Source organism: Neomonachus schauinslandi, chromosome 6, assembly GCF_002201575.2.
Source record: "Neomonachus schauinslandi chromosome 6, ASM220157v2, whole genome shotgun sequence".
Lineage (NCBI taxonomy): Eukaryota > Metazoa > Chordata > Mammalia > Carnivora > Phocidae > Neomonachus > Neomonachus schauinslandi.
The window spans coordinates 78,728,698-78,739,486 of NC_058408.1; positions in this window are offsets into that span (position 1 = coordinate 78,728,698).

The window sequence follows — 10,789 nt, forward strand, 5'->3', positions numbered from 1 at the left end:
AATCCTCAGAAAATTTAGTAATTGAACATTCACTACAATTTTAGGTTTAAGAGATTGAGACTGTCTTTTATATATAATGATGTACATCAATGTGACAAATTAACAATATTATTTTTGTTGGAAAAGTATGAAAAGAAAAACATGAACTGTCCTGTTGACACTGTACATCTCTTACATAAACCCAGACATTTATTATTACTTGTCAAATTAATCTAAATAGTAAACATTAATTTTCACTGTATTTTGTATTGTAAGGATCTATATTTTGCCTAATTATTTACCAAGTCAAAAACAAACTCTGGAATTTGGAACCATTCCTTATTTAATATTCATGCTTGTTTCAACTCCTAACACGCCCTCATGTCCACTGTCAGTTCAATAATAACAAATTCCACATGTTGGCCCCCTACTTAGCATGTATTTTCTCGTTTATGCCAACTCAAATTCTGTGTTAATTTCAAGCGCTGTTTCTCATCCTACCACATTTTATCTCCTCCTTTAGTGTCTTTTTTATTTGTTAAAGATTTTTTATTATTTGAGAGAGAGTGAGTGAGCTCCGGGATGGGGGGCAGGGGAGGGACAGAGGGAGAGAGAGAGAGAGTCTTAAGCAGACCCTGTCCTGAGCATGGAGCCCTCCATGACGACCCTGAGTTCATGACACTAAGATCACGACCTGAGCTGAAACCAAGAGTCAGTCACTCAACTGAATGAGCCACCCAGGTGCCCATTGTTTAATGTCTTTATATATTGGTGTTCCTTGAATGCTTGTCCTCTGCTTTCCTTTCGAAGACTCTTTCAGGGTCATTGAAATCATTGCTATTTCATTTTGTGTTTGTTTTATGCATCTTCTTGTGTTTTTAATGGTCAGTTCTAGTACAATCCCCAATCCAGTCTCCAGCAAAAACCCCTCTTGCAAGCAAGCCACAGACCTGTTTAACCACCTGCCTATCTCATATCTTCCTTTGGATGTCTTACAGAGGTCTCAAATTTCAAAAATTCCCCAAATGGATCTCATCATCTCTTGAACCCTTGCACAGAAATTTGTACTTCTGTCATCTGCTGCTTATGCCAGATTTTGGAGGTCATGTTGACTCTTACTCGTCCTTAGACTCACTCCCCAACCTATAATCAATAAATTATATGTAGTTTCTACATATAGTTCCAAATCTTAAATATCTACCCTTCTATATTCCTATTTATGCTACCACAAGTTAATGCCCACTCTTACCTGGTTTACTAAAACAGCCTTCTTTTTTTTTTTTTTTAAAGATTTTATTTATTTATTTGACAGAGAGAAACACAGCGAGAGAGGGAACACAAGCAGGGGGAGTGGGAGAGGGAGAAGCAGGCTCCCCGCTGAGCAGAGAGCCCGATGTGGAGCTCGATCCCAGGACCCTGGGATCATGACCTGAGCCGAAGGCAGACGCTTAATGACTGAGCCACCCAGGCGCCCCTAAAACAGCCTTCTTATTGGATGCCCTACAAATTTTCCCCCAACCAATTACTATTTTACCTGGCCACTTCACTTAGCTATATCTACTGTTCTTTTAGGTCTCAGATACTGGAGGTAAACTTACTTTGTTTTCTATGGCTCCCCATATTATATTAGACTCTTCTAATTTATGCTTCCATATAAACTGTTAGCATACTTGTTTTTTAGAATTATTGGTCCAGTGTCTTTTTTCCCATCTGAATTGTAAGATTCATGAGGGAAGAAATGTAGTGGATGGAATAATGGCCTCCTAACAATGACTCATCCACACATGATTTCAATGGTTTAGATGTTGAGACTTGGGGAATTTGAATTGATGATACTAAAATGCGATTTTTAGGTGGAGTGAATGTACTCTGTGTGTGTGGGTTGGATGTGGAACCTACAGGCCTAGGTAGACCGTGGTCAGCAGAATAATAGCCCCCTAAAGAGGCCCAGGTCTTAATCTCCTGAACCTGTGAATATGTTAAATTACATGGACAAAGGGATTTTCCAATGTAATTAAGGTAATGGACCTTAAAATAAGATTATCCTGGATTACCCAACTGGGCCCAGTCTAATCACATGAGACATCAAAAGCAGAGGACTTCCTCAGGATGTAAGTTTTCAACCACTTTGGGTAAATACAAAGAAGTGCGATTGCTGGATCATTTGGCAGAAGTGTGTTTAGTTTGTGAGAAACCACCAAACTGTTCCAAAATGACTACCATTTTTTATTCCCACCAGCAGTGAATGAGAGTTCTTGTTGCTCGACGGCCTCGCCAGCATTTGGTGTTGTCATTTTGTCCATTATAGTAGGTGTATGGTGATAACTATTTTACCGGCCCATTTTTTTTTTTAACTAGAAAGTATTTAAAGGTTTTAAGTTTGTTTACAGAGTCATTAGCTTTTCAACTTCTTTTTTTCTCACTGTGCTTGAGCAATTGTTTAACAGAACACAGGTAATTCCTTTAGAACTTAAAAGTATTGCTAATTTTTCTTCTTCTGGATCCGTGTGTTCCTAATGAGAAATATGATGAAAATTCATTATCTTTCTTGTATGGTCAGATTCAAAGTGTTTGGGATTTTTTTTTAACTTGGAGTTCAGAATTACTCCAGTATGTAGCTAGCTATTATTATTATTGTTGTTGTTATTTATTTTATTTTCATTCATTCTTCTTGGCACTTGGTGAGCCTATAACAGACTGAAGATTGATTTCAATTCTGCTCTTAAGAATGCTCTGTTTTTTCCTTCCTCTCTCCCTCCTTCCATCCCTTCCCTTTTGCTTTCCATTCTTCCTGTGTTCGATTCATTCTCTTTTCTCACACTCTAGAACTCATTTCTTGTAGAAGAAATTGGACGGACCCTTTAGATCTATTTTCTGTGTCCTAACTTTTGTCTCATGCTTTCTATATCCTATTTCTTTAGTGTTAATCCCTTGTTTTATTCACTTTTTACGTGTATCTCCCTTTTTATTTACTGAAGTTTTGTTTGCTTTGTTTTAGTTTATTACAAATTGATTTTGAATTTCCAAGATCTCCTCTTAATCCTAATTGGTCCTATTTCATAACATACAATTATTTTTATGTACTTTTATTATGCATAAAATTATATAAAATTCTTCTCAGCATATATAATTGTACTTAATTTCAAGGTTTCTCTTAGCCATATTACTTTCTCAGATTTTAATTTTTGTTTGAAGAAATGTGTCTGATTATCTTTGTACATGAAATGCATTGCTCGAGCATCTGCTCAAGGTACTGGAGGAAAGGAGCTAGATATGTTTCTGCGTATGATCTATATTCTGGACGTACTGTTTCTCTCTCTTTCTGGAATGTGTGATTACCTGGGAAACTGATCAGACTCTGGTTCCAACATCCACAGCCTTTGGGCAGAGAAAAAAAAGGAACAGAACAGCCTCCCTATCCTGGGACATATCTGCTGGAGATTTCCATAGATCATACCTCCTCTGGGCTTTGGTTGCTCTATCTTCTACCTTTGTGCAGTCTTCTCTTGCATATATTTATGCCTAGGCCTTTGTGCAGCTTTGCTTCTATACTGATCTTATCCTTTCCTTCTGTATTGATCTCTTTTAATACTTCTGGGAATTTCTCAAAATCAGATGTTTATGGTTCCATTTCTAGTTGATGTTTTTCTGATGGATTTAAGATTTGTAATTTTATATAGATAATATTCTGCAATTTTTTACAAATCTGTGTTGGGATGGTAGACATAAATAGTAAATAAGATTTTTAAACGGTGAAATGTGATCAAATTAAGAAAGAGCTAAATAAACAGAGGCCACTGATAGTGGATGGGTAGTGCACAACTTTTCCAACTGATGCTTACAAAGCTGCAAAGAAGTAAAGGAAGACGTGTAGTTAAATGTTTAATTTTTTTAATGAGGATATAAAATGAAACATTTAAATACATGGGATGGTGTTAACTCTTTGAAATATCTTAAGACGATATGGAAGATAAATATACCAAAATAACATATTATTAGCTAAATTAGTGGCGATGTCTTTTTCTGTTTTCTCTAGCTTTCTCCTGATTATTATTTTATAGTTAAATGATAATAGTCAGATCTTTTCATTAGAAAAGATATTTGGAAATCATTTGATTAAGCATAACAGTTGTGTTTCCTTATGCCTTTTCTTGCCACCTTGATTTGCCAGAAGATTGAAAGAGAGAGGCTAAGTACTCTAAGACTCTCACAAGATGCATATTTCAGTATATATACTATGCTCACCCATAGCTTGGTAGTTCTTGTAAACTTTTAAGCCGCATATGGTTAAATAAAAATAAATTGTTTCATATTCCAAATATATATATTTTTAATTACTGTGATAAATCCTGGATAAATTATTCTGGAAGATTTTCTTATTTGGATGCTTGTAGAAATTTTCTAACTAAAATTGGTGGATCAAAATTCAAATTAAAAATGCTGACAATATCTCAGTTTGGAAATAAAGTGCATCATCATTTTCTATTCACATAAAATGGATTTTAAGGCAGGACTGTCCCTGCACTGGTTTCAACTGAAGTGCCAGTATGATAGTTATTCATTCCCAAAATGAGTTTGAGAGAGTTTGCTATATGCAGAAATTACAAGGGAATATTTCAGGAACTGGTTCCGTGACCCTTGGACTCTTCAACATGGTAAAGGATATAAAACTAGGTCAGAATGGAAAGAGATAGAGGATATTTCGAAGAGGTTTTTTTTTTTTTTTTGAAAGTGTATTTGCCAGACTAAGTCTGATCATAAGAAAGAATGGTGGGATTATTACCTTCTTCACCTCATGCCAGCAAGAGCATGGCTCCAAGATCTTCAAATTTGTGTACCCCTAAAGACACAAGAAGTTAAAATGGTGGAACTAAAATAGAACATGGTAGAAGATCAGAAGTGGCTGCATTTGGAGTCATCTCCAGATTCAGAGTATACTGAGACAAGGAAAGTATACTTTTTATGAGTGATTATAGGCCACATGGGGGAGTTTCTCAATGTGTGACTTGAGGGAAACACATACAGTGATACCAAATCCCCAATTTGGTCTTAATACAAGGACTAACACTCAGTTACTAGATAGGAATTTCAGCACTGCATAGACAGCTGACGCTCTATGTTTATAGGAGCTGTATCAGGTTTTCTGATCCATCTCAGTGATTTGCAACAAACATTTATTTCTTGTTCACATTATATAAAGGTGATGGTGCCTCAGCTATCATGGAAACATCCTACCAGTACAGGTCCCAAGCTGCAGGAGGAGCCCTATTTGGGTCATGCTTTTGTCATGGTAGAGGGAAAAGAGCAAACGTAGTGGAAGTGACAGACGTCTCTTAGTTTCTGCTCTGAATTCATATATGGCATCTTCCAGGAACATTTCTATTGGTTCAAATAAGTCACATGACAAGACAATAGAGCAGAAATATTCTCTTCCTACTGAGAGGAGACACAGACAACATGGAAACAGGCAGTGCTGCATAAGCCTTTTATGGAAAGACAACGTTAATGTGATTTACAAAGGAAAACTTTATTATTGTCCATAAGACTGTTCTGTGAGTTACTTTTCATTTAGTGATCTTTTAACTTGATATTGAAAAAGGCTCTCACTTCACTTTAAGGAAATACAAGAATTTGAATTAGAGTAAAAGCTAAGCCAGGAGGAGCAAAATAGATCAGGAAAAATTAGAACTCTATTTGACTTCAACAAATCAGAATTTATTGAATTTAATAAAAGATATATTGCAGAACAGAGTAATAAATAATACAGGGGAAACAGTGTGATAGCATCTTTGTGAACTTAATGATTACCTTGGTACATATAACTCTGAAATGTCTTTCCAGTATTTTCTCATGTAACTGGGTTTTTAAAAAATTTTAGGTTTAACTAAAATGTGCTAACATATATGCTGTGTTCTGAGAAACAAGAATATTATTGACAGGAAAATATTTGGTTGTGATATATTACATCACAAAATCGAATAAATATATATTCAATCACTTTTGTTTATATGCCAAAATTTATGCTATTAAGGAATAAATCCTTGTAAAGTGAATCTACTAGGGCTTATAGTCAGTAATTTAGAATGAATGAGGAACTAAGATTTGTTTAGCCTGCTAAATGTTGGACCATTTTCTTCTCCAGAGCCTCACTTAATCCTCATGTCAACACGTTAAAGGAGCTGAGTGCTCCATCTGACTACTGAGGAAACTGAGGCTCAGAGGGATTAAGTGGCCACACAGCATGTCTAATTTTATTTTCATTTACTTTACACTGATTCTACTGAATTGTAGAAGTGTAAGATACATAAAGGAACTTAAATGACAATTAAAGAAAAAAATGTTATACAGCCCAAAATGACAGAATCAGTGGATAGCAGAAGAAGCTTATTCATTGGTGCAAGGGTAAATGTTCAATGGTATTTAAAACTGACAAATCAAGTAGTAAGCATAATTAAGAATAAAAAGCTAAACCTTGAAGAGAAGATTCTGTCTTCCTAAATCAGGTAGTGAAATCAAAGCATCAAAAAGGGGAAAGCTAATGATGTAAGGATATAAGCTAAACAGAGAAATAATGAAATAAATGTAAAAAATATGCATAGAAATTATCACTAGAACAGATTACAAATTTTAAAAGAGAGACTAAATGGGAAATATTTTATATTATGATGCATTACTCATACATGCATGTACACATATATATACATATAAATTGAAAATATAATATAAAGTAATATGACAGAACTAACAGCAAATATATTTGTCATATCAGTAAATATAATAAAAGTAAACATAATAAAATGTCTTAGTCTGCTCAAGCTGCTATAACAAAATACTATAGACTGAGTAGTAAATATCTAAATAAATAGTTATTTATTTCTCACAGTCTGGTGGCTGGGAAGTCCAAGATCAAGATGTTGGCCACTTGGGTTCCTAGGGAGGGCTCTCTTCCTGGCTTGCAGAGGACTGTCTTCTGCTTGTATCTTTGTCCAAAAGGCACTAATTCCATCATGGGGATTCCACCCTCATGACTTCATCTAAACCTAGTTACCTTCCAAAGCCTCTACCTGCTAATACCATCATGTTGGGGGTTAAGGCTTCAACATATGAATGGGGGGGGGAGGCACACATCATTCAGTCCATAACATTTACCAATTGAAATATGAAGAGTCTCAGGTTAGATCCAAGAACAAAACCCAATTCTTTGGTAGACACACTAAAACAAAATAATCAAAAAAAGCAAAAATTATAAGTTGAGCAATGGTGAATAAGACAATATATAAAGGCAGTATTTAAATGAGACATAAATAATGAGTTACTAGCATATTCACACTGAAGTATCTAAAAATGGATATTTTCTAGCACCAAAAGACTTGATTCAAGAAAATGATATGACTATTAGAAATATCTATGCAACAAATGAGCAGCAGTATTAGGAAACACATTATAGGAGATTCAAGAAGAAACTGATAGTAATAACACAAGTTTAAATTTTCTTAACCCCTCTGGGGTCAAGTTAAATCAAGCAGAGGAAATAAAAAAGACTATTGATGATCCAAAGCAAAAAAGAATGCAGTGTAATGGGTTTATATAGAATATCTTATTCTGATAAGAAAAAACAAGACTTTGCTTCAAGTTTCCAAGGAATATTTATGTAAACTAATAATATATCAAGTCAAAAAGAAACCTTAATAAATCCATATAGTATAAATAACGTAACAATATTCTCTGACCACAATGGAAATAAAATAATAGAAAACAAAAAAGTTTCTTCAACTTGGACGATTAAAATATAGAGCTGTATTTCCCTCTTAAATAATGTTTTACATCAAAAAGGAATTCTTTTTTTTTTTTAAAGATTTTATTTATTTATTTGAGAGAGAGAATGAGAGAGAGAGAGCACATGAGGTGGGGAGGGTCGCAGGGAGAAGCAGACTCCCCGCTGAGCAGGGAGCCCGATGCGGGACTCGATCCCGGGACTCCAGGATCATGACCTGAGCTGAAGGCAGTCGCTTAACCAACTGAGCCACCCAGGCGCCCCTCAAAAAGGAATTCTAAGGAAATGATGATAATGAAAATACTACATAGAAAAACCTATGGAGCACAACTACTACAGTACCTGAAGAAAAGTTGTAGCATGAAATAATCATTAATAAGAACATGAAAATTAATAAATTAAGAATCGAACTAAAAATGTGAAGGAAAATATAAAACTAAAACTAATAATACCAAAAGGAAATTAATACAAATTAAAGTAAAATGTAGTAAATTTAAACACAGAATAACTGTATAATAGAATAAATGCTTTGGTTCTTAAAAAAAAATGGTAAAAGTAATAAATCACAAGCAAAATGACAAATTAAGTAGTTGAAAATATGCAGTAAGAAATTTTGATATAGAAGTAAACACAAAGAGTGATGAATCACAGACCTGTACCCCTGCAACAAATAATACATTATATGTTAATAAAAAAAATTTTTTTTTAAAGAAAGCAGAAAAAAATAAATAAAAGAATGGAAGAATCTGGGGACACCTGGGTGGTTCAGTCAGTTAAGCATTTGAATCTTGATCTCAGCTCAGGTCTTGCTCTTAGGGTCGTGAGTTCAAGCCCCACGTTGGGCACCACAATGGGCATGGAGCCTACTTAAAAAAAAACACACACACACACCAAAAAACGGAAGAATCTGCTTGCTAATCTGATTCTGGTACTTTTATTTGTGAGGGACTCCTTATAAATGTCTTCCTTTTCTCTATGGATGTTGGCCTGTTTAGACTCCCTATGTTACTGAGGGCACGACTCTTGGTTTTAGCTCAGGTCATGATCTCAGGGTCCTGCCTACCATTTCTCTTCTTCTTAGACTCCTCACCCAACAAAAGTCAACCCAACCAGAGTCATCTGAAAACTGTCTTTAGGCTCAAACAAAACACTGAGTAGGGTTTTATAAATTTCATTGTAGCATTAGTAATCATGGATTTTTAATTGCACAAGTTGTGATTATGTCTTTAATAGTTTACATAAGTTTTAAATGCTTTATAATTCTAGCTGATGATAGTGCCTATCATAAGCCCTATTCTTTGTCGGGTTCATCTGTAAATTTATTTATAGTCATATATTTCCTACTAATTATGCATTTCCAGCCTTTCCTAAGCTATTCACCGCAGCCTTCATGTTGTCCACTAAACTGTGCTTGAAATGGCCAACTGCACAAATCCTTCTTTATATTTTGGCAGAAATTACTAAATTTATTGAAATCCACTTCCATTTTTTTTCTGCACACATTGCTAAACCAAATGTGCCAATCTCCCTTGCAGTTAGTGTGGCCAAATCAGTGATTTCTAAGCAATACTTTGTGAGCAAAACTTCTCTGCCCCTCCCAAGTCTTTCCAGCCCATAAATCTTCCCAACATGTGCTTCTCCATCTCTTTCTCTCTTCAGTTGGGCTGAGATGGAAATAACACATGAGGGACCAGAGGACACACATAGGGGAAACTGTAGAGTTCCTATAAATCTGGAACTATTCTGGTCTGTTAAAATAAGTAAAACATCTACTATTATATTGAGCTATTGTTTATAGACCAACATGTTTAGGTCTCTATCAGAACTAATGTACACATAGTCCTTAATATCTGTTGCAAACTTAGCTTCCTATGTCTATTACATAATCTAAAAATAACTTCCATTGTGTGGACCTACTTCTGTTAGGTGCTAATACAGTCGCCCCAACAAATATATAAACGGACCCTAAAATTGTTGTAAACTTAACTTTTATTATTGAATTCCTTGGTGATGCTTCCCGGGTCTTTAAATTGCTTCATTAAACATTGAGTTCAAGTGCTTTCTAGGATTTCTTTTCAAGACAAATTTTAAAGCTCAAAACTGCAATTAGGATTTCTAATGATTCTCTTGTGGCCAGGGGCCTGGATTTGTTTTGGGATACATAAGCCCAAGTCTATAATTTGAAATTGAGCTACTAGAAAGAGATCACAGCATGTGGCTTCCATTATTATTATTATTTTTTTATTTATTTATTTATTTATTTATTTATTTATTTATTTATTTATTTATTTTTTGGCGTGGATCATGGCCAGCCAAGGCAGCATTTTTTTAGGTTTGGCAGGTAGCTTCCAAAGTCAGTGCCTTCCTGATCGACAGTCTCCTCAGGTGGTAGAAAAACCAGCTTCTTTGGAATCTGTTGGGTGGTGGATTTTAACAGTCATTCTGTGAGGTTAGAATCTGTTTTTCAGCCCTCTCTCTCTTTGTGTCCTAATTAATCTCTTTCTGCTCAGTAGAATGAATTCCCTTTCTACAAATAAAAGCTCTCACCAGTGCAGCAAACTGTATGTCCTAGACCCACTGTCCAGCTCACTCTTTTCCATAATCTCCAGCACCATCTACACCACCTCCTTTGCTTCATCTAGTCCCAAGGTAATGTCCCTGAAAATCACAGTAGACAGGAGGAAATGAGGCAGAGTTGGCTGAGAGCGGAATCGTGAGTGTAGATGTTGGTAATTAAGCTAGTGTATCGAATTCCTGTTTTACCCTCTTTTGTCCAGAATAATCATACTTCAATACTTTGCTTCTCCTCCCTACGTGGGGGCTTTTATTTATGGAGATCATAGTCTTTAAGAACCAGTCAAATATGCTCTGGCTCTTAATTTCTCTTACTGTAGCAGAGCCAGTGGTTTTGCATGACAGATACGGTTCAAAATTAGAGAAAATGTTTTAATATGCAACACTTTTGGGGAACATTATTATCCAACTGCTGCTACTTCTTTTTTTTTTTTTTTTTTTTTTTTTTTTTTTTTTTTTTTT